This window comes from Struthio camelus, chromosome 13 (genome assembly GCF_040807025.1).
Source record: "Struthio camelus isolate bStrCam1 chromosome 13, bStrCam1.hap1, whole genome shotgun sequence".
Lineage (NCBI taxonomy): Eukaryota > Metazoa > Chordata > Aves > Struthioniformes > Struthionidae > Struthio > Struthio camelus.
Window position 1 is genome coordinate 18,657,808 of NC_090954.1, and position 25,873 is coordinate 18,683,680.

General features: G+C 40.7%; 1 protein-coding gene across 4 annotated transcripts in view; it reads right to left on the minus strand.

Annotated features, from left to right (window-relative positions):
• Positions 1–25,873, minus strand: part of SLIT3 (slit guidance ligand 3) — a 617,690-nt gene that overhangs the window by 404,758 nt on the left and 187,059 nt on the right. The window lies entirely within an intron of this gene.

Genomic DNA, 25,873 nt, shown 5'->3' on the forward strand with positions numbered 1-25,873 from the left:
TCTATTCATTAGCCTGAACTTGAGATTTCTCAGATGCTCTATGGATTGCTTTTAACACACCTGCATAATTATGATTTGACAGAGCCTAATTCTTGGAGGACTTAAGTGCCCAGTTCATATAGCATTGGGATATGCCTGATATTCAGCATTAGGCAATAAAGATAAAACTCAGCTTCAGACACTAATCTCATTTCACAGAAACCACTTCTTTTATATCGTGTGCTGCTGTCACTTCACAAAAAAATGATGCAGGTGTGGATGCAATGTCCTGTCTCCTTCCCAAACACAAAAATCCTCCAGAGCACAGAGCTAGAAGAGGAATATTTAATGAGATGTTCCTACCTGAACTTGAAGAAAAAGGGAGAAATTTACTCTGTAAAATTAGCCTATGCCATCTCACAAAACTTTTATTTCTCCTGCTAACATATATTCTTTTCCAGAAAAATCATTCACGCAGCTAAACTTTTCATCAATATATTTTTTTATTTACATTGCATGTGTTAATTCTCATGGAACCAACCTAAAGGACTTACGAAACAATTCAGCAAGAAGGTACACCAAAAGGGCAGTTCATATGCAGATGTCTAAACTGGGAAGACACAAGTTGCATTTAGAAAGTGAAAAGACCTTAAAATATCTTCTTCAGGGTCAGCCCTGAGCAGGGCAAGTCAAGAGCCCTAATTCACAGCAGGATGCAGACACTAAAATACCACAGCATAACAAACTTAAATTAAATAATGGTCTTGAAATAAACCAAACGTTTACTTTGTAGCTTCTTCGAAATTAGATTTATATTTGGCATCTACAAAGTATTTGGAAACTCTGTATGCTTGCAAGGGTAAAGCTAGAGCAGGTATTTGGAACTCCATCCAATGCTGCACAGCTGAACTCTGGGTGACATTTCGAGTTTTCATAAAACTTGGTCATTATGAAATAAAACATGCTTATTTTTAAATAGGTAATATGCATTACAGAATTCACAGACACGTGTGAAATATGCACAGATTGCACTTGGTTAAGGCCAAGAGATGCACTAGGGAACCTTCTGCCAACTTTTGTTTACCAAGAATGCTGCTTGTTTTACTGCCTTGGCAATGACATTGGCTGAATACGATTTTGGCATTCAGGACCAAATTTGACAGCCATTAAATTGCAAAACAAATCAATTAACAGAAGTCATACTGGATGAGATTTATCCCAGAGACACTTTTGCCAACATTCGATTTCAGTTAGCAGTACGTCAGTTGATCCAGTTTAGAAACAAATTTCATACCATTTGCATACATTTTCTTCTTAAAAACAGATCTGTCTTTTAAACATTTAAGTTGAAAAGATGCCCTCAACAAGTAGGGGGTTTTAACGGCCCTGTTCTCCACTGAATTCTGACTGGTAAAATTTTCTACTAACTCTCATCAGTGACATAGCCTATTTTCCTATTGATTTATAGCTTCTGATTAGGCTGGTTGTGGAAAGCACTGCAAAACAGCGTTACATCTGAAGTTTGTTTTATTTTGGGCTAGACTGGTACTCATTTTCACATATAGAGATTCTTTTAAATAGAACGTAAAATGAAGGCTGTCAGAAGTATAATTTTATATACTATCAGGTTCTATTACATGCTTTGATTACAGATCTGGAGGCCTTAGACCACAGTCTTGCCTGCTCAACTCAGACTGCCTATTTTGTTGCTTTTTAAATGGTTATTATTCCAACCACTGACATTAAAACAAGACTGCCTCCGAGTTTGGTGTAGTATTTTTGGAAACTTCTTCAGATTCAAATCACACACACACACAAAATGCATTGGTCCTTTTTGATAAGTATTCTTTGCAAAATGTAATAGTACAACCTGGGTAATGTTTTATTGCCCTTTTTTGCAAATTTTAGATGTTTTAGTGAAATCGTTTTATCGTAGCTTTAGATGAAGAAAAGTTTTCATGAACAAGAAAAATCTTAAGAGAATTTTACAACTATGAGAAGTCACATGAACATGCCATTAACATAGCAAGCTACGTACATCAGGCATCAAATAACACAACGTATATGCCAAAGCAGAATAAATTAATATCTGTACACAAATGACTTGTGCTCACCCAGCTCAGCACGTTTAATTGGCTTTAACATTCAGATTGATCAATGATGCCTACTCTGCTACCTACCAGACCAAACTACTTTTCCCAATATTAATCATAAAGCCAAAGGAGAAGCGCATACACATAAAACAAAAACCAAAAACCCCCCAAACCCCACTCCGACTGTATAATCCTCACGGGGCCTGCAGGCCCCAGAATGCAGGATAACTGCATTCCTTCCATACCACTCCAGTGCTTGCAGAAAGCAGGCCTGGAATCGGCTTCTGAAACTCATTTAACAGACCTGTTTTCCCCTAAGTTTAGAGAACAGACTAGAATTCTACAAAACTGGCACATGTGAAAAACAAGGGATACTTCCAATTAATCAATCACTGCCAAAAAGGTTTGGATGTAGTTCCTATTTTTAATATCTTTTCAACTTGTGTAGATGTTAAACTATGACAGCTTCACGTGCAAAATACTGAAGCAGTCTCCTTCTAGAAGTTGTTTGCTGTTAGAAGGTTCATAGCGGTTCAGCTGGAAAAGCAAACGTGCACCAAATAAAACGCAGCTCTCAAAGAGAGGAATCTCAGGTCTGGAACGTTGCACTTTACCCAAATCCACATGAAGTGTGCTATTGTCAGCTGCAGAGGAAAAGCATAGTGGCTAACCATATTATTCAGGGAAAAATGTATTGTTTTGTGGCAGAAGGAAATTCCATTTAGCAGAGAATTTCAATATTTTGAAACGAATCTTTGTTTAAATACAGGTGAAACCTGCATATTTTGAGATGTTCAAAAACACTGCTAAAGGAACACTTTAAAATGCTAATACAATGAAACAATCCTTCAAAAGCAACTCTCCATTTAAAAGCAAACAACCTCCAAACACCACATAGCTGATAACGATATCAAAACACTGGCATGTGATGGTAGTACAATGTCCACCAGTATGACTTTCTGATGGAAGAAAATGTTGGGTGAAGTTAATCCCATTTCATTAGGCTTCTCATGAAATATCTCATATCTGACAAAAGAGGTCTATTACAATTATTGTCCATCCATTTATAGTGACCTTTAGAGACAAGAATAATCAGGCATCGCCTTGAATATTAATTTTAGATCAACAATATTATGGGTTTGAGGGTAAACACTTCTCAGAAGATTCCTGTGCTGTCATTCCTTAAACCAATTTTTTCAATTGGCAAGAACTGCTGAAAGTGGTTATTCTGAGAAACTGCTATTCTTATGTATTTGTTTTTTGCTGCCCATGAAAGCATACCTGAAGTCAGTCCAATTAGCAGCCTTTGCAAAGCCTCACTTGCACTCGTTCAGATGTTTTAGCCTTGGAGGAGCAGGCTTGCCAGAGCATTTCTGTGCTTACCCAGGTCTGGAGCCCCCTCCAAAACTTTTTACACTTTCTGGTCATTTTCAGCCACATTTATGAGATGTCTCAAAGGTAACATAAGTTCCTGAAGGTTTCATTTTAATAGGCCAGTTGTAAGGACTACACCCACAGTACAAGCCGTAGAGGCTCACAGCTCTGCAAGCCTCAGGTAACTCGCAGGGAAGTGAAACTTTCTGACGGCCCAAGCAGAAGTCTCAGGTGCAGCTCTCGGCTGCTGAGGCTAGAGTTTTTCAAGAACAAGTGATCAGAAGCATCAGCAAGGGCTTTCAGGTGGTTTCACCTGCACATTTCCTTTTAGTTAGCTCCAAAAAGGAAAGCAAAACACTTCTCAATTGGAAAGCAAGATGTTAATATAGGATGAATTACCTTATCTCACTTTCTGATAGAGAAAATTCAATACGATTCGCAAAGAGAAGGGAAATGAACACACCTGTATCAGTCCAGCTCCCACTGTTTCCTTGCTTACAGACCACAGGTTCGGCCTGATGATTTTCAGGGTGGACACAATCTCCTCTGGTTCCCAGCAGCTTTTCCTTCCGCTGCCCCAGGTGCCTGCCTGAGTGCTCCCGGCCTGCTCAGTAGGTCCCCAGCTTGCGCTGCAGTCTGCCCGCCCTGGGCTGCGACGCACAGACCCTCTCCTGCCGCCGCCGGGAGCGCCCCACGCTCAGCTCCTTCACCCCTGGAAAACTCTCTCACACCACGGAAAGGGTTCCCCTAACCAAGTCGCTCTCCTCTTAAAGGAATCAAACAAACTCAGGACAAAAATCAGTCAAAGAGATGGTGACCATCGTAAGGCAAATTCTTCTACACCTTCTTGTTCTTCTGTTCTTCTATTGCAGCCCTTGGAGCGTGGTCTAACGCCATGTACTTCTACCAGCACAGCTGTTGGGGCAACTGCTGTAAACTAGACTAACTGTAGACTTCACTGATTTTTTTTTTTTTTTTTTTTTTTTTAAAGAGCATTAAAGTCAGTTGCACTGGCGCGGTAGAGGTGGTGGCTCATGCTCAGGAATACTTAGGCCCTACTGTAACACACCTTATGTGGTGAAACCATGGCCTAAAAGCGCACAGTCCAGCACATACTGCTGCCTTTTCTTGCCTACACACCACAGTCACCGCCGCCTCAACTGCACCAGTACAACTATTTGTGGGACTCGGCTCTAAATCAGGTAATTGGAATGATAAGAAAAATCAGCCTTCCAGTACCAAAAAAGACTACCCATAATCTGTATCACTGAGAGAGACAACCCAGCAGAAATGAGAAAACAACAGGAAGGTCGATAATTAGTGCAAACAGCTCGCTCTCTCAACCCAGCACCTGAAGAAGCTGCACCCTTCAGCACAAGTCCGTCAGTCACCAAATCCATCCGCTCTTTGTCCTGCTGGCTCACCAAACGATTTGCTTCAAATCCAAAAACTATAACCTCTGACCATCCCTTGTACGATGAGAGCATTTCTCTCTCCGCAAGGATTTCCCACACCAATAAGGCAGAGCAATGTTGTGAAGGTAGTTTTATATTACAGGACGTAAAACTTCTTGGAGGAAAACATTTTATTACGTAACCATGTGAACCACACGTCCTTGCACAGAGAGGTAAGCCTGGACAGATATTCCTTGAAATGTAAAAATTTTTGACTGTAGACTCCTTTTCAGTACAGAGATTGTGAGGCCACTGAAAACAAGCAAGGGGAAACAATATTCACCACTTCTCCAGCAAAGCACACCCAGCTACAAGCACGCACCTAGAACTAGAAGAGACCTCCTGGGCTCCACAGCCAAACTTTTATGATGTCAAGCCTCTGCCCCTGCCCCCAGCCCCCACCCAAAAAAACAAACAAAAAATCTCACATACAGCCAAAATCAGAGTTAATATTTTTCACTTAAGGGCACATAAAAAGGCAAAATCAAGAACTGTATATAGACCTGAGGCCAACTTTCTGTTTTTAATTATAAAGCCTTTTATCCTTACATATTCATCAGTAAACACTGCTTGTTTTCTACAAAACATCCACTTACCTAACATGACAAATATTTAAATTCATTTTTGAACTTAGGCCTCTACGTCAGTGCCGCATTTATCCTGAACAGGAACTTAACCATCAGTTGCCTTGAGTACTCGCTTTCGGAAAAACGTCAGCCACATCTTGCCTAGCTGGACCTGACCTTACTGAAGGAATCAGCCCTCCCACTGCCTCATCATTAATGACATTTGAAATGGCACCTATCACCACAGTGTCTACAAGTATCTTAAATAGATCACTAGCACATCCAAAGGAAGGTGTAATATCTTCGCAAAAGCAGATGGTGCAATACGTCTGGCCAGTTGGCTAAAAGCCCAGGTTTTCATACCTTAAAATCAATTGAAAGCTTGAGTAAAATGAGTCCAGTAGCTTTCTGAATACGTCCAGATTTGCACTTCAGCATACTTTCTGCATGAGCAACCTTTCTTCACAGTCTGGAACAGCACTTAACAAGATAAATGGAGAAAGCATGTCGCCATGTAATGAAAGTAAAATCATAATCTAGCATACAATTCAATGATTGGTCCTTAACACAGCCAGCCCCACCCAAAAGAATAAGGTGTACAGCCCTCAAATGATCTAACGTACCCAGAAATTTTCAGTTAAATACATGGCAGAGAACACTTATCAAAGGCATTTCCCTGAAGCATGCTACTTGTCCTCCTGCAACCTGCATTTTTGGATTTGTCTGTTTTCCACCGCATTCACACTCGGAAGCCTCCAAGAAGCATCCAGAGCAAGCAGAGACCACAGGAGAACACCCCCACGACCTTAAACGTTATAACAGACTTTAATGTTCACCACTGAAGGCGCGAGCCAACAGCAGTGCTCCTTAGGCTAAATCAATGTACTAATATATCTAGTGGGAAGAGCCTCTCAAAAGCATAAAAGTACTTAAGATTGAAATTAGTTAATTTATTATCTTTCTCAACAACTGTTCAAGTGCCTTGAACAACTCCTTCCTTTAGTAAGGCCTCACTGTTGGACGGCTATCTAAAGTTAATCATTTCAGTATATGCATCTAATTTTCAAGCAAAAATGGGAGTTTTGGTGCGTATCTGTACAAAGAGATAATATCAAAAACGCCTGCCTCTTGGTACCATTGATTTCTCAGACCAAATATATCAACCAAGGATTCAATGTTAATTCTTCCATTTGACTGCAAACAGAAACAGTAAAATTAATCTTCTCATGTACTAAAAGATTGCTACAAAACTTTACATTGACAGAGATTTGTTTGTAGCACCCGGAGACAATGATTCAATATACAACAGCCCTACAGGGAAGCACGATACAATTAAACATTCAACATTATAATTAGCTGTCAACACTTGCTCATCTGCTTTCACACAATAGCTATAATCAAATTTCATGCTCCAAGGCTCCAGCTGGTCATCCGGAAGAGAGGTGATATCTTTTTCCTCCTCTTGAAACCCAATTAGATCAAACATCTTTTTTCTTTCTTCTTAACTATTAGAGGTCAGCCACAACCAGTGACAGGATACTGGACGATGCAGACCAGCGCTTTGGGATCACGTGTGATGCGTGATAGGGGTTCCTCCTCAGATGACCTGAGTGTAAGTTACTTGCATAGAGGGAGGGCGCTTTGGTTCTAAAGAATTTTTTTTCTACCTGTAAAATAAGAAGTGGCCTATTTTTATTCCATCCCTTTCTATAACCAAAGACACCACGTTAAGGGCCATATAGGCATTTTTCATGCAAGTCTCTGTAAGACCCTGCAAATTGTGACACAGCGGTGTCTGCTTGTGGCATGCAACTTATTTTCCTGACTGATAAAATACTTAGCTGAAGCAGTTTAGGGTTTAGTTAAGTGGTATCTGGGTGAAATGTAATGGCACGGCAGACAAACTGAAGTAAAGGTGGTCAAACAGTACCCTCAGAGTCTTAGGTACCATAAAAACTACAAAACATTTGGACGCTAAATGGTGTCTCTTGAGGGATGATCATTCTCATAGAAGGAAGATTAGATTTATTCCCTTCCATTTCGTATCTCATACTTAGCATCACTAGAGCTTCAGAAAGTCAGCCTGAAAGGTGTATTTTCTTCTTTACATGCTGCTACCTTCACAAAGATCCTCTCAAAAACAAATATTTTAGTCTATTCCTATATTTTGATACTGTTCCCTTCAGTTGTCAAATACTTTAAGCCCTTTCAGGCTTAAACCCTGAAGCTTTTAAACAGCATAATCTCAGTCATCCAGAGTAAAAACTACTTGAGCGCAAAGCATCGTTTGTTTTTGTAGCTAACATTTCTTTCTAACGTCACTGTAACTCACGTTTTCTCATTTAACGCCCTGTTCTTATTAAGCTAGTGAAACCTAAGAAACTATAAAAATGTTTAAGAACAAAAATATACATTCTATTTAATAAAAATACTCTGGGAACTGGATATTTGAGAGATACCAAATTGAATTAGTTGACAGTCTTAGTGCCCTGAAGAAAAAGTAGTAGACTTTTTGAAACAGTGGCATGAGGGCACAGGAGGGCCCATCAGTTTATTTATCCTCTGAACCAACTTGAGCTATATTCACATAATTTATGTCATTTACAAACCTAAATAATCAAGCAGAAAAATAAAGACTATTTAGACCACAAAAATTATTTTCTTAAAAAAAAAAAAAAACCCACACACATACACAACGTATTGATGACGGTCAATACACTGAAAATAGCTAAACTAATTCCAAAAAGAAAAATATTGGAAGGAGGTATTTCTTCAGTTCCAGCCAAACCTCTAACGTTTGTGTGACTTCACGTTTCTCTGTTCACGCATTTGTTGCGATTTCTCTCACCACTAAACTTTAAATCCTGGACAACGTGTGTTCTAAGAAACAGCTACGGGAGACGAAGATGTGACATTGTACCTCAGTTTTCAGCAAATCTACAGAAGGTGAACATAAGGCAAGCAAGCCGTAAGCAAGCAAGGCACCAAATAGGACAAGTGGAGTGCTTCGCATCTGTCTCATTTTTTAAAAGTCGCTCAGTTTTATATAGACTTAGCTGACACACCATTCTTGCCTCCTTTGGCTTCTGAACTTTTTCCCCAACCTCTAGTAGCTACGAATGTCCTTAATTATTTACCTAGGCATCCTTCACTTTTTCTGATCTTCTATCTCAACTTCTCTCCAGATTTCAGTACAAAAACCCTTGCTCCTTTAATCCCTGCCTCTGCCCTCCTCTCACCTGCCACTCCGAAATCTGAGAGCACAATTTGATTTTATGCCTAGTACTAAATAATATCAGGCATTTTTGAATTTAAGCACCAAGTCAGATTCCATTGCTAAAACTACAGACTCTTGATATTATAATAGTACACATGAGATACTTCCTTAAAATCCTTTGACTGAAGGACACCAAAAAACTGACTTTTTTTCTTTAGTCAAACAAAGCACCCCCGGAATTCTAACAACTGTTGGAAATATGCTGAGACTTCTATCAGCTGGAATAAATCTGAAGAACCTGGATTTGTTTTTAAAATAGGAAGAAATCACTGCCAAAGCAGCATCTATAATGTTTTCACAAATTTTATCAAATCCCTTGAAAATTTTGATCACCACAGAACAGATGCAACATTGCAAATTTCAGAAATTCACTTTCTTTTCAAATAAGTTGCTGGAAAGGTTCAAAATAAGGCTTTCTGGCAGAACCCTACTTCAATACTAACTTCAGAGCAGGGATAATGTATGTGCAAAAGGAATATGCTACACTACGGTAAGCACAGAAACCTGCTGCACGATGGAACAAACTCACTGCTCTGCCGTGACTCAGTATCTCTTTTGACTATCCTTCCATCTTTGTGAGAATAGCATCTTTCATTGACTTTTGCGATGTTAATTGAAGTTTCTAGTATAAGAAGGTTATCATCCCTCCAGGTCAAGATTCACCTCAGATTTCAGAACTGCCTCGTTACTTTCTCCTTGGAAATAAAGACAGTATAACCATCTCACCTCTAAAATACAGTTTATCCTCTGCTAGTCCCATCTCAAGGCGAGGCCCTGAATTGCCACCCTGTCAAGGTGCTGGTTTGCACAAGCCCTGCCCGTTCTGCACCTCTTTGCTGGAAATGAACTCACTCCTGCACAGCCTTGTATGCTTTGTACCTTGAACTGAAGAGCTCTACATGCAGGCCACCAAAATTCACTCTAACCCATCTCTAGCACAAAAAAGCCTCCTGTTTGGAGCCACCAAAAGCAGCAAAAATCTCTTAATAAAAGGCAGATTGCACAATGTAAAAAGGGCAGCACAGAAGCAAAATTCGACCACAGTTAGAGCACAATTGACTTGAATTTCGTAGGTTTTGGTTTTGTTGTTGTTTATTCTTTTGTTTTAATAAACCGCAGAAAGTTTTAATCCCTCAAGGAGGAAACAGTTTGTTAAACTTGCGCTACTTCCCTGCTGGTCAGATTTCTCACATTACCTACCAGCCCCTGAAATCAAAAAAGATTGTTCCTGTTTGGACATACAACGGGCATACTGAAAAAAATCACATACTGGAAAAAAATAATCTGAAGACACTAGCACATGACCTAGCAACATGATCACAAAAGACACTAAGCCTCAACTTAAATGTGCTGATTGGTTATTATGAAATGGATTAAGGAGCTAGAGCCTAGCACTAAGAGAGATTGTCTGACTATACACACGCGGCAGCTTTGTTTTATTCCAAATAAAATATGCATTTTAAAGGCACTTGCATGCAATATTTGTAATCAGATATGACCACAACTAGTTAGTAGTGGTCACTCCTTATGCAGTGAGTGCAGCCCCAGTGGTACAGTAAGGACAGTGCTCAGGACAAGTTAACATGCTGCGCATAAAACGAGCAGCTCAAGCTCATACCTGCCTGCAAAACATCACCTAAATCTGCCCTAACTTTGTCCTCGGTCTTAGTACAGCCTTGCCCCGTGGCAGTTCTGCAGCCACAGGCAACTGGCCCTTGTAACTTTGAAAAGAAATAGGGCTGGAAGTGAAGTGTCAGGCCTCCAAGCCCCTTGCTCATCTCCAAGTTCCTCAATAGCTAAATGCACATCTTGTCACAACTTTAATCCACCTCTTCAGGAACATGCAGCACCAACTTCACTGTTCAGCTCTTCCCACAGTTTAACAAGACATGACTGCATCAGAGCTAGTTAGTCTACTGCTGCCCGAGCACTCTGCAGAGCCCTTCCCTCTCAGCACATCACGCGACCCGTAACGCGCTACCTTCAAGTTTCCCTTCAGCAAACTGGTTCTCTTGCTACAGCTGCCTTTCTCAATGTGTTTAATACATAACAGATTACTCCAATATCACTGCCTCTTGACAACCCACTCGCTTACACACGTGCTAGTACCTCGCAGACCTCTCGGTGCTTTGCGTTGCAAGTTTTGCGTTGCACAATAAATTAGCGTCAAATGAACTTCAATCAACAAAGCCTAAGAAGACTTAACAGTCTTTTACACCTCTCTCAAGACAATGGGGAAGCACAGGAAAGAGCAGCTCAACGGAAAGGTCACTGTGCATCACATTCAATGCTGTAATCAATGCTTGTTACAGATTAATCATCATGCCCATAATTACTTTGCTCTGCTTTTGCTGTCGCACTGCATTTCAGGTTCCTCTCTAATTTGCTATGGCACAATGATAGCAGACTTTCAGCATTAATGCGTTCCAGGTTTCTCACTCTGGGGAGAGCAATATTCCTTCCAAAACGTAAAAGACGAAAAGGCTCAGAAAAACACCCAACTAATTGATATGCTCCAAAGAGTAGTATTTTGACATAACAGAGTACAATCTTTTAAAACTATGTTTGGCCAAAGTATTCAGTAACACAATATAGAGTTTTTTTATTTGCTTTTTTTAACTGGCAGTAGAATAGGTTAGACCATGGACTACTTCATTTTCCTCAAAGTTCAGTTAGACAAAGAGAATAAGCTGTTAGGTCTACAGCAGCATTACAAAACCTGTTTTTTCACCTCAAAACAACTACAGTTAAAATGATTTTGAATAGAAGGGCCTGCGTGTCAAAGGCTTCTCTCTGCAAATTAGAGCTGACTAAAATGCTTCAGTTCTTATCCAAATGGCAGGTACTGATCTCATTTCTCTGCAACAAACTGCTAACTCCCTCCCTATAAGCAGCAGCTATAACAACGTTGTGCACAGCTCTCCTTTGGGGCATAATCGCGTAACTAATGATGTGCTGATATCTACATTGACTGACGTGACCAAATAAAGCTCATGACGTTGTGACAACTTTATTACTTCATTTATCAGCTACCAGGTTGGTTGATCAGAGAACTCATACCAGCAGCTCTCAGTCCTTTATGTGTTTTTCACTCTGAAATGACCATCACTTGCCAAAAAAAAAAAAAAATCTGTTTCATCTCCTTAGAGCCTCAAAGGGCACAAGAGCCGCATCCTGGAGCAGGACTGTCTTCTTGGGAACATCAGTTTCAGGCTTCCTTTTGGCACTAATGCAAAACAGTCATAGCAAAGAAGAAAAAGATCTTCAAGGTCTTTAAATGGTAGAGTAACACGATCAGTGCAAGTCAGGCACTTGTTTTGCTTACCCAATTTGTATGATGCTTAAAGTGTAGGCTTCATATGTTAGCTTATATGTGGCCATCAAGGAAGGGAGAGTTACACCGGAGAAAACAAGTTGCACATACCATGCCAAACCTGAGGAAACAGCAGTAAACCACTGGAAACACCAGTACATAGGCCATCAATGACTTTGACTTGACCAGCACAAAGGTAGAGAACATCAGCAGTTATTTAAGCATCAACAGCTAACAAAAAGTACTAAATTTATCCACTAACTAGCTGTACCATAATGCAACAACACATATGCTTTTTCATTTGATTACACATGGGAGTAGCTTAGTGATTCCAAGAGAGACTGACAGCTCCAGAAAGCCTATAAAGTCACCCAGAACAACTAAGGCAAGACAGCTAACGCCTGAAAGCAGGAAAAACTTACTCTTCCTGACAAGATTATGCTCATTTCATACAATGCCTCTAGGCAGAAGCAGAGGACATCCTCACGTGCCACACAGATCTCCAGATACGCTTTACAGCCTTATTACTTCTGAAATAATTCATACAAAATTTAATATTGCAAAGGAAAATGAAATATAATAAAGATAAGGGGTTTAATTTTCTGAGGTTTTTCAGCCCAGAGATTACCCTAGCTTAAAATTTTATGTAACACACATTGTTTTAAACGTCTAAACTTGTCTTCTAAGGAGCTGGTATTTTAATACACTGTAGTTCACTATTCTTTGCGTGCTGCAAGACTTTCTGGCTTTAAAAATACTCTACTGACCTTTCAGGACACGGTACTGAACAGTAATTCCTGTCCAGTTCCTCCACTGCCTCCAAGTGCCCTTCAGTAGGGCCCAGGGCCTAGCTTTCCATCCCGGTCTTGGGTATACTGTCTGTCACGAAACCTTAAAAGCAGGTCAAGAACCAGCCACACACAGCCACTTTCTGGGAAAATTTATCAGGATTTCCTTCTATTTTAACCTTTAAAAAGGAAAAATTCATAATTAAAACAATGTTTTGCACATGCATATTTATACAGTTGCGTTCTGGCTTAAATTTCACTGCAGGGTTATCTGTGAGTATTCATCCCTTCACCGCCTCCTGCAGGTGCAAATCTGGTAGATAGCGCCTATTTGCATGCAAACCTAAGGCAAGGGCAGGGTCTGACAGGCAGCCCGGGAGCTACCAGTGTCAAGTCCTAAGCACTGTGCCCTGCAGCTCTTATTTGCAGCCGGCTAACCGCGATACACCTTCAGGCGATGCAACGCGCTGCCGTATCGCCTGGCTTTGGATGCCCAAGTCAGAGAAAGTTCTACAGCTGCAGCGATCCTGCCTTAGCTAACTGCCTCCTGCCATCAGACCAGTCCATATTTTAAATGGAGATTTCAGCTGACATATTTACCAACCTGAAACTACTATTTAGAATAGAAAATTAATTAGTATTCCTTTGGGGGAAGGCGGTGTTTGCATTTTTGTTTAATCATCTGCTTATAGATTCAGATACAGCATAATAGCTGCTAGAGAACAGCAGCGTTGGCAAGAGGACGGTTTCCATGGAGAACAAAAAAGGTCATATCATAATTTATTGAAAAGAATTCAAGTCGGCGTCAGTCAAGACTGACACAAACACTTTTTGAAATAATAATAAAAACGGGCATCCCTGCCAATTGTTTGCATTGCTTATCTTCTGCAACTTGAAAGCAAGTCTCCGGTAAAAGTTGTCATGAAAATACATTTTTATGGCAAATGACAAGTTGGCAGAAAGATAACGCAGGTGAAAAAATAGCTAAGAGAAACAGAGATACCTGTCATGCAATCATGGGGTGAGGGATGCACCACAGAATTTAATTTCTGTAATTAAATGTCAGATTACCAAAAGTAAGAATATAATTAGTACAGCATAATTGCGTGCCATTCAGATAGAAATGGAGCCTTGTGTACTCACCAAACAATTTGTACTAAAACAACACAAGCTGTTCAAACAAATTGACATTTTTAATTCCTACTTATAACAGACCTTTACTATCAGTTTCTGTGATATAATGTTTATTAAGGATACCAAATCTTTCAAAATACTTTGGGAAGGATCAATCTAGAAAACGCCTGAGTAGTTTACCATAAAATAATCAAGTCAAGCTCATTCTACATTGTGTTTCCATTTATTAGGATATGATAGATCACTTCAAGAGAAGTATCACTGCATATATATATATATAGAGAGAGAGAGAGAGAGAGAGAGAGAGAGAGAGAGAGAGAGAGAGAAAAGGTAAATCAAATTCTGAAATTAATAAATACCTTACTTAACTGGGCTACCCTAGAACCTTGTGTGCTGCTGTACACAGGGGTGGAGAGGAAGAGGAAGTCATCTGATATAATTCAGAATATAAGGGAAGTCTGCCAGACTCGATACTGTTCCAAACAAACCCCTTCTTGTAGCATTAAAATATCTTCTCCTCTTTTCCAAGCCACTTTTTAAAACCCAAGGACTAAACTTTCTTAAGATGAAAGTCCAAAGCGCTGCAGACTAATACCTGTATATCTAATTATTAGGAAGTACTCTATAAGCACCCTCAGGCTCACAGGTGGTGCAATAAGTACACATGTTCTTGAAGTCGGTCAGGATCTGAAATCCTTACTCAAGGAAAATCCTCAGGCCTTTGCCAGCAAGAACTTGTAAAAATAATTTAAAAATAAATTTAAAAAAAAAAATAAAAGATCAAATTAGTTTTTACTTGGCTCTAACTTGGTTCTTAAAGCAATTCTGCATCAGAGTACATTCCAAAATTTACACTGATCCTAGCTTACAAAAAAAATCCTACTCTCTTTCATCGTGGTCAAAGCAAGTAATCCTGCGTTTTGTGCATTTATCTCTAATTCAGAATGTGAATCGTGTTACTGCCTAGCCTTAATCTCATTTAAGGAAAGATTAACCTTTCTTGACTTTTCACCATAGAATCAACTCTTGAGAATTACAATGTGAACAAGTACACGTGACACTCAGTGCATCCTGCGTTGCTAAAGCAACAGTCCAATTATTTGCACATCTGTATCATACCGTATGGACTATTTAGAATTTCAAGAGAAAATGTCTGTATCTTGTGATTTTTCTAATTAGAAAATATCAAAGGATCTGTCAGAACAGCATACAAGGTAGAAATGCTTTATAATTGCTGATCATTAGGGAATTACTTGAACTTTACAGTAAGAAGAGATGCATAAATACTCTTGTAGCAGAGTAACTAAGAAAGTAGGAACTGATTAAAATATTAATTTAAAATACATCTATAGAAAATGAGCAATGCTGACAGTGGACGTGCTTTATGGGAGTCAGTCCCATACTGTCCTCTCCCAGAATGAGATTCCCAGAAGTGTCATTTGAAAATTTGGCTTCCTTTCTGTTTAACGCTTGGGCGCCATTTCCAATTTCATATATTTTGAATGACCTACCAAAGTTCTTGACCTTCTCCCTTCAAGATTGAGGGTTTTCGGGGGGGAGGGGAGGGGTTGGCTTTGTTTTTTAATTTTTGATAGTTCGAAGCTGGTTATATGAGCATTTTAATAAAAGGGAAGGAATTCTTCCAAAACTCAAGTAACAGCACATACACAGATGTCATCACCCTAAATTTAAAGGAAACTCATAATTATCAAAGGGGAGCATTACAGAGAGCCCAACGGTCAGGACTGGAAATTGTATACCACTACCGACACAGCTTGCTCAGATGACTTTCTGTTACGCAAAGGAAGTGGTAGACCACGTGTTGTGAAAACGCGTGAAAGTCAGCACCGTCTCCTCAATCTCCGCTTCTGCTATAAACCACTTACAACAGCATTACAAAACTGTTCATTTTACTGCACATAATTTGCAGTGTATGCAAGAGCTTTGCAAAAATAATTGGTTAAAAAAAAAGAAAAGACCTCTTCTGCAGAGCTGCACATAATGCAGACTGAAGAGATTAAGATACATATCCACACACTTAAAAGTAGCTTTGTGATGACCAGTGAAAAACGCCTAAACGCACACATGCAAGGTAAGGTACCCATTTGTGTTTGAGACGCTTTCTCTGCCAAATACTTTCTTAAGCTAATATTGATATTTTAACCACAGCTCAAATTCTGTGACTGAAGTAAACACGCCTTTCCAGTAGATTGCTTTTCCTGGACATTCGCCACTCCAGACATTATCCTTTGTTAATGACACTGCTTACGAACACACATTATGGGTGGGGGATTTGGGGAGGGGGCTTTTTATTTTTGTTTTTTTGTTTGTTTTTTTTTCAAACATAGAGCATGGAAAACATTAATTTATTAGTGTCCTTGAATTCAGACTTCATTTCTGCAGAGCTACCAAGAAGCTGATCTTGTCTGATAATTCTTTGGCACGGCACGGCGAGTGAAACTGCTTGATATCATTAACTTTACAACGAGGGGTGAAACGACACTCGTTTCTTGCATTTTATGACAGCCAAGACCACGCACGGCCTCTGCGGCATCTTCTGCTGCAGGCAGGCCCTGTCATTCTGTCCAGCCTCTTTCTTCCCAGCCTCAGCAATCCCCTTAAAACCTGATTACAAACAATATTAAAGACCCAATTGTCTGGTTTTGAACACATGGCTCTTAATCCGTTTTCCATTAACAAGGGGATGTCAGCTTTACTTGCTCTATGCAAGCTGTGCTGCTACCGTAAGCATTGTATTTCCAATAGTTCAGGCTTTAAGAAAACTTGTAAATACAATTAAGACTCATCTGAGGTGACATCTTAACAATAAACCAGCAAAGAAATTCAAAGGGATCATGGCTACAAGCAAGTCCTTGCGAAGCCCTTGTAAGCGTGACAGCTGTTGGCAGGACCTTGCAGGACCATTTTTCTCCAGTAGCTGTTACTTAACGTTTCATTAGCATTAGAAAGGCTGGAAGTTGCTCACAACTTTTCCTTGGGAAAACAGTGCATTCTCTTCTCTCCCCCCTATTTTTAGGCTTCATTAGTATTTACAAGTTAAGGAGTCTGCTGCTACTTCTGATTCTTAACATGTGTTTCAAATGTTCTCTTTTACTCTTTTTTTTTTTTTTTAAATATATGAAGTGGTTGACAAAGACACCTCAGGAGCGGTTCCTACGCACATCTGGCAGCTAGGCGAGAGCAGGGGCTAAGCTGCGGAGGGGGGACGGGCTCTGCTTCCAGCCCGGCCACGCACCCCTGCATTCGTTTTAACTCCTCGCTGTTCACCTTTGCTATTTGCACAGTACCTTCCTATGAGCATCTGTAATACTGGGCGAGAAAGCTGAGCCGTTGCAAACTGCAATAACACAAAGCTGAGGAAAGCCCAAGTGAGGTCCCAGAGCTGTCAGCATGTTAAAAGAGCACAAGGTTGTAGGGCAGGTGTATCCTGAACCAGCTGATATCCTCAGGGCCCGATGGAGCTATCTTAGCTTTCCCCACCCCAGCACATGGATAAGGCAGGCAAAAGGTACATCACATTCCTGTGTTTATTGGCTTAATGTTGCCAGCTGCTCTTCCCCTTTCCCTCTCCTCCACTGAGGAAGCTCTTTGCAGAAGTTTCAGGGGGTCATGAACCCTTTCGAAAAAATGCCTTTTTTGTCCCCCGAGGCTGTACTTGAACAGGTTTGCACAACTGCAGGTAGAGTTCAATTAAAACACTGAAGGGAATTGCCAGTTGGAAAAATCCATGTGCAGAAGTTTCACAATGTCGGGAAGACTTGTTTGCAAAGAGAAGTCGCAAACACTGAATTCATCCCCCTCCCCACTTTTTTTCAGCCCCATCAAGATTCAGAGCCTTCACTGTTATCTGTATGACTTCAAAAAAGGAGGAGGGTAAAGAAAGATGAAACTTTGCAATGAATATCATCACATGTAAGAACAGAGATTAATTATGAGCTATGAAAAAATACATTTAAAAACTTGTATTGGATATTTAAGACAAACTAATCTACAGATTTTTAGTGTTTGGAAATGGCAGCATCTGTAAGTATAGTAGGTTAGATTTAAAAAATCATGAGGAGGACATAAGCAGCACAGGTTCTGGATGAAAGACGGTCATGCAGAGATTATTTTCCATTGCGGTTATTTTTTAATATGTATTTCTCATCGGCATCTATTATTGACTGCTATAAAAACAGCATCGGATAAGACTAGTTACTCTGTAAGCCACTTTTTCTGTTCCTCCTATTCCACTGTTTCTAAGAGTTAAGAACAACCTTTTGCAAATTACCAACTTCCATCTCAAAAAGGATGGAAATTAACCTAATTTAAGTCACCCCTATGTCATATTTTCTCCCTTACCTTGCACCCTTCTACTTTCACTCATCCAGTAACCTACAGTGAACTGCAAAAAAAATTAAAGTTACTTCTAATACTTCTGTTCATTCAACGAGAAATTTAGTTTCAAAGATACTAAACAACAGCATTACATTCACAGTACCTGGACCAAAGAAAAGGCAGTTACTGAAACTATTCATGAACTGGCGCTGAACGTCTCTGACCTCAGCAAACAGCCAAGCAACAGGTTATCACACAGAAATGACTTGAATCCAAGAGCTGCCCTGGATGGCAGAGCCAGAACTTCCACCAGGCAGAAGAGCGTCCTCAGGCACTCAGCTGCCCTAGGAAAGCGCTGCCTCTGCGTATCCCAACTGCCTAAACCCTAGGCTGTACTGAAGGCCTATCTATACCTCCTTTCCTGAGAGGACCATTAGGCACCGAGACCTAAGACACTTTATTAGACTAAGTCATGACCGACGTTCTGTAAAGAACGCAAGAGCTGATGTGTTTGCAAAGAAAAGGAACTAGAACCAAGCTCTTCTACTCACAAAAGAAGTTCAAATAACGATCCTCTAAAGCACCTTAACAAATGAACAAACAAAAAAAGATTGTTTTCACAGATAGCAGAACCATTTGTTAATAACATAAGAAATACCAGAGTGAAAAATACTCTTCATTGGAATGAAAAATTTAATTAAAAAGAAGGGCTGAATTCAGACAACAGCCTCATTTCGAGTCTTACCTATTTCCTTTAAATGCACCAGTTGGCCTCCTGTTCAGAGCCAGACTTTCATTACCTCATTTTCCAGGAGACTCTTAACTATAACCTAAATGCACGTTCCTCTCCGAATTACTTGCACTTGTTGAATTTCACTACATGCTAGGAGGATTTTCATTACGGCTGAACTGACACCCTCCAATCTTTTTGAATATCTTATGATCTTATATATGAAATTCTCCAATACAATTGTATTTACAGGAACAAAGACAGGTAGTTTTACATAAACATTGATAAATATTTAAAAATGGAAAGATGAGTTATCTGCTCCTCACAACACACAGCTGATTTTACAATTCAGATCTGTCAAATGCTACAGATAATGTTTGAAATGCCTGCAACAAATTCAACAAGATTCAGACTCAATAAATTCAAAAAATATACCCATTTCCTGATAAGAGTAAATAAAGTTTGCTGAACGAGTCACACACTATAAATTATTCCTCCTGCATTAGTGCTTTATCCTCCGACAAGGACATTTCACACATCAATGTTGCAGGTGTCCTATAACCTAATAACCAACATAAGTTCAATAAAATCAAGTAAATGAAAGTGGTCGGCTTTCATTTCAACTTGCGTGAGGTTATACACATAGAGGCCCCAATCTTCTTAATGGAGCTTGCCTCCACAGCTAAGGACATCGACAGCTAAACCTCTGGCCAGGAGTTAATGTGATGACAAACTGAAAAGTGAATTCCTCTTACCAAAAAAAAAAAAAAAAAAAAGAATAAATGCAGAATCAGCAGGAAAAAAATCCAGGAACTAGTTGCTTATTGTAGCAAGTTATATAATGGACACCGTTGTCCCAAACACAAGCGATACTGCAAAATTCACCAATAAAACTGTGCTTACCTAAATTTTGTCTTTAAAACACAAGTTTGGAGGATTCAAAAAAAGCCCCACAACTAAAGCAGTCCATGCTGTCCTTTCCACCATCTCCATGTACGAAGGCTGCCTTTTCTAGGGATTTCTTCTCAAACCTCGAATGTCAAAAGTCGTGTCCAACAACTCTCCCAGTCGACGTGGAGGAGACGGAGAGCAGTGCTGTTGTGCTGCTGTACTTCTGCTAACTGTCTAAGGACCTGTGCAAGGTCCTCACTGCTTTGATGTACCCTGAACTATACCAAGCAAGCAGCAGGAACAGTCTTCCATGGCACCAAAAAAAAAAAGTTTAACTATTTAAGTAACAGCATCTCCTGCGGAAAAGCAAAACAGCTGCTTACCTGCAGATGTTAAGCATGACTAAAACAATAGTACCTTATATTTAGCACACTAGGTATTATCTCAAAAACTCTTTTCAGCTACTTTCCTGTTCACCTGTAAGACTGTTTAGGATTCAGACCTATTCCGTCTGCTGTTCAGCTATTCTCTGTTATTTCTCCTACTCAAAGTAGGGTTTCTGATGTCTGTACTCTGTTAACATCTACATGCAGCGCATTTCTGATTGCGGCTTTACATATAGGTGCCCTGTGAAACAGAAACGACGCCCTGTAGTCACCACCTGTGACGAGGCCATCAAAAGTAACACCACTTTCACCCACTTCACCTGCTCCTTTTTTTTTTCTTTTTTTTTTTTTCCAAAGCAACTCTGGTAAAATTAAAACACAAAGGTGATGCTCAGCTTCCCACATGCCCACTTCACACTGCAAGACTTTGTTTTCCCTTCCCCTCGCAGATGCAAAGGGGAGGAACAAACACGTCCTGCCCTTCAGCAGAGCCTGCAGCAGGCAAAAACAAACAGCATGAGCAACACGTTTGCTTTCCAAATAAATAAATCTACTCTTTTTTTATTAGGGAAAGATTTTAATGAAGTCACATGGTTGCGGAAGTAGCAGCTTTTATACGAGAAAGGAAACGATACAGCACTAAGCGCTTTTAAGAACTTGCCTAGATAAAATACACTGTTAGTTTTATTTCGCTCTCCAAAATATCTAAAAATTAAGCCTTTACACACAGAATAATTAGGTTTAATCAGACACTTCTGTCCTAAGGTTATAATTGTCACTGATTTGCTCTCAGAGGCTAAATGAATTGCCCTGTAACAAGGCAGCTTTGCAAACAGAATTATGGATCTATAGAAAAAAGGAAGGCTGTTTTAACACCGACAGGGAAGAAGTTTTTAAAACAGGTTTTATATTTAATAACATATTTTTTCTTAACAAGAAAATGGAAACTGTATGGAGTCTTTCTTCTTGTTAAATTCTACCGAGAGTTAACGAGGACAAACGCAACAGACGGCTTCCTGCCTAAAGAAGTACACAAAACCCTGCTGGGGTTGCTTGGCTAAATTTTGAAAAGCCCAGAAGCAAACCATGCCTCGGTTTCCCACGGCACGCGCGCAGAGCACTGTCGCGACCCAGCGCCACGTCGCTCAGCAAGGGTCACGAACCGTTCCCCGCTTCAGCTGCCACGGCACGCCGCTACGCTGCCCTCATCCCTGCGCTTGGCTGGTTTCGAGCAGCGGTCGTTCTTCCACGCGACCGTTCGCCTTTGTTCGACGTTTAACAGGGTGCATAGCGTATCCTCGCTACTCAGCCGACACACGCAGAGGAAAGCTTTTCACTCCCTTTCGGCACCTACAGAAATATTTTTTAGTTTTATACAGCTTTACACTTTTATCGGGACGCTTATTATCAGAATTTCAGGGCAAAATAATTTGTTAGCTATTTATGAAGGGCATACAGGCTAAAATACAGAGAAGAGTAGGGGTCCAATATCTGACACAGACAGAAATCCCTCTTGCCTGCCCCTCCGGCGCTTGTGCAAACCACAGGGAAGACGGAGAGCTGGGCTTTACAGTCTCTCTCTTTAAGATGAGGAAAACAACAATAACAGGAAAAAAGCGTACAGCTGGGCTTTTCTATTCGAGGACTGGCTGAAGCCTTTCCATCACGGCTTCACCACTGAGCTCACTCCACACTGAGCGAAAGCTGCTACGCACTCCTCCCCGCAAAGTGACCAAGCGCAAGCCTGAACATTTAATCACATTCCCGTTTTATGTTTATTTACTCTTCTACTTCTCTCCAAAAGCTAATTTCTGAGCAAGCTAATGGCTAATTTAATCAAGGCCATCTATATCTCTAAGTGCGGTTATTACCAGTGTTATGTTGCCATCAGACAGAGCTACATTACAAAAAAAAAAAAAAAAAGAACAACAAATTCAGACAAATCAAGCAAACAGATTCTGCTTCTTTAAATCTACAAGCACGTCAAAAATCTGGTTTACGTATTTATAAGCCGCAGAGCTTATGTATTAACCGTAAGTTGTTAAAGCCGGGGTAGTTCCAAGCCATTAACCAACACTGTAACATTTCGCATGTCTTCATTTCTGTTTTACAGTTTAAAAGAAAATGCTACAACTGCTTTAACTTCCCAAAGTAACAGAGGTTAGCGCTTCAGTCTCGACCTCGTAAAACGAAGCGATGCCCATTTCATTTTGGTTTTCACTGAGCTCAAACTTGATCCACTGACAACAATTTTCTCTGCTGCAGCAGTTTGGCGTCAGCAAACCTCGCCCCCGTAGACGGACACATCACACGGCTCCTTCTCCTCACACCGGCAGGCTGACCGCGCTTCGCGGAGCGGTTACGGAGACCGGGCCCCTGGCTCGCCGTCTTCCTTGGCTAGCGAGGAGGCCTCAACAGGGAAGAACAACCGTCCAAAGCAGCGCGGCACGGGCAGACCGACGCGTTTCATTCAAACGCGGTCACGCCATCTCAAAAGCTGGAGGTGAGCACCTCGACCGAGCTCGGCCGCCGTCCGCAGAGCCGGCGCGGGCGACGCCGGCCCGGGACCACCGCTCGCCGCCTGCGTCCGCGCTCCCTGAAACGGAGAGCGGGGGGCCTGCGCAGCGCCCCCAGACGCACACGCGCCTGCCCCAACACGAAAGCTATTTCTAAGCCAGGCACGCTTTCTTTTCGTTGTTAAACCTGGCTTATTTTGCGCTTGTATGTATTCCTATTGCAAATAAAGTTCTTCATAAAGACACTGCGAGGAGTTTGGACTTAAGGCTGATCAACATAAGAGTTAGTAGGCTACGACAACAGAATCAGTCCTAAAATGAATTGGGAAGCTACTCTGTTTCCCAACACTTAGTCAACAATCTTACTGAAAATGTATTTCAAACCTTTCCTATAAAAAACAGGATCACTTAATGGAATTAAATAGTATTCTACTCACTTCTTCGCAAATTATCAGTACAGTTAACTAAATCTTACTTCTGCTTGTCCGAATAAAATAGTGAAATTCATAGAAGGACCTTTCAGCATTAGGTCTAGGCTCTGCTTTACCTCAAAGGAAAATTCAATTTTACTCCTCCAGAGGAAATTTGTACGCGGATCAGGAGAGCGCGTTTCACTACCTGTAGCCCAGCTGCCAACTCAGGAAAATATTCATGCTGCAAATTTAATATGTTCAGATTATATCTTATTGCTGTAAAACAGTAGACCATTTTCTCCAAATTCAGCATTCACACTTCCCATTCCTGCGAAAGTTTTTAGTCACAAGAGAGAAAATTTACTCAGAATTACATGGGACTGCTCAGAGCCAGCTCTGTGCTCAATTCGCATCTTGATCTTGTCTATCATCAAAGCCATTGCCAGAACTGTTATGAACAGCTTAGAGTAAATCTTCATTTGTTTTGTGACTTAATAGCAGAACTTCACAGGAACATCACTTTAGCTAAGTGCCATTTACTCTCCAAACTGCACATCTACGCAACAGCTCACATTTTGTGTTGATAAACCCACTAAAAACCAGTACGCTTACCCTCAGTTTATGATATAGAAGCGCAAGCAAACGCACTTAGATACAAAAGCCGCTGGGTCACCAGTCCGCACTGGCTCTCCCTCGGGTGCTGCCTATTCCTGGGACAGCCGCCCCGATTTGTCAACCACAACTACCCAGCTGAGGAAACAGCAGAGAAAACACACACAGGAAATCAAATAATATTTCCCTAACGAACAAGGTGCCACGCAACAAATAGCAACAAATCCACTGCAGAAAAATCAAGGGAAAGGCAGAAAAGGAGTAAACGTATGAAAAATACAACTAGCACATCCTTTTGACAGAAACATACCCAATCCCCTTATTAAGCACCTGCTTTGCCCGGCATTTTAGAAGTACATCTGGGTGCAAACCCAGAATTCTTTCACCATTACTTGAATTTCTTTCTCCACGCTCAATTCAGCTTTCTTGTTCCACTAATCTGACTTCAGCCTCTCTCTCCTTTTTGGTTGCTTCCTTTCCATCTTTTTAATATTGTTGTCCTTTTCTTTTGTTTTTTTTTTTTTTTGGGGGGGGGGGAAATCTCTTTCTTTTCATTCTATATCGTTTACGCTTAAGAGTACCTCCTTGAAACCACACAAGCAAAACAGTTCCCATGACTTGCAGCAACTGCCACTGAAAAGTACTTGTCTTTATTGGGTTCAAGGTGGAAGTAGGTCACAAACTGCAACAATAAACTGTACAAGTTTCCTGAAGAGCTGATTAGACATTCTGCGTGTTTGGACTGAATATGCCATAAAACCGCAGGGCTTCCACGCCGAGTCTCTGACGGACATTGACCCTGAGCCTGCGGAGAAGACAGATCAGAAGTCCTGCATGGTGCAACTCCAATTACAAAATGGTACCTACAGCACAGTAAGGCTCTGTGTTAAAACTAAGGGAAATCTGCTTCTGTTTAAAGCAGCACACTGCATCGCTCTCCAGTCGGTCTTGTTCTGAGCCCAGCGTGCAGTTTTATTAAAGGTGCAATTTATAGCCTATCTGCCTCTGCAAACTGCAGTCACTCGCTCCCATTCGCTCTTTTTTTAAACTTTTCATCGCTTTCAAGCTGCGTATTTTCACATCAAATACTTCCTCAAGCACACCTCTCCCTCCAGCAACCGAACTTCAGCGACCTCACTGCTTTGAGGGCACCTTAGTCTGACAATCTAGCCCTTTAGGAAGCTAATCAATAGTAAAAAAAAACATGTATACTTTGCTCTGACCTGAACACCAACAACAGGAAACTTGGTCCTCAGGATTTAATACAGTTCTTTACAGATACATTTCTGGACTCTTATCTTCCATGTTTCCAATATGTTAACTGCAAGAGCACAGACCACGGCAGATCACAAAGCTCAACTCCAGAGTTTTACACTGTGCTCCCTTTTTGACAGAGGTAACAAGTCACCGTCTTCATGGATGTGCTTTATGACTTGTTTTGTGCTGTTCCCAAAACGTGTCTACATACATCCTCTCATTCCTCCTTAATACCGTAAAGGATCCCATATAAAAAATATTTTATATATGGAAATCTTCAAAGACAGGGGATTTCTTACCACGTGCTTTCCACAACTTTCAGCAGTCAGTCGTAGATACCCTTTTCTCACCCGGGTTGGTGACAGGGCACACGCCAGTTTTTCCAGGTACAGAATTACATTGACAGGCTGTCTCACAGCGCTCACTCAATTCCAAAGGACTTAACTTCTTCCTATGCGAGACCAACTTATTTCACTCGCAGCAGTACATGAAAACAATGTAATTCAAAGTCTACTTCAAAGGAATTCTGCACGCCGATCATGAGGGTACTGTTAAACTACGAATCTCTTTACACATCTTGCTATTTTTATGCTTTGATCTTGTTTTAAGACAACAGAAATCTTGGAGCTATTAATGTATGTTGCCAAGTGACTCTGTTACTTCCCCATCTTTTGACAGCTGTCCTACAAACTCCTACCTGTTCTTCCCTGTACTTCACCACTAAAAATTTGCCAGAAGCAGCATTTTACCTT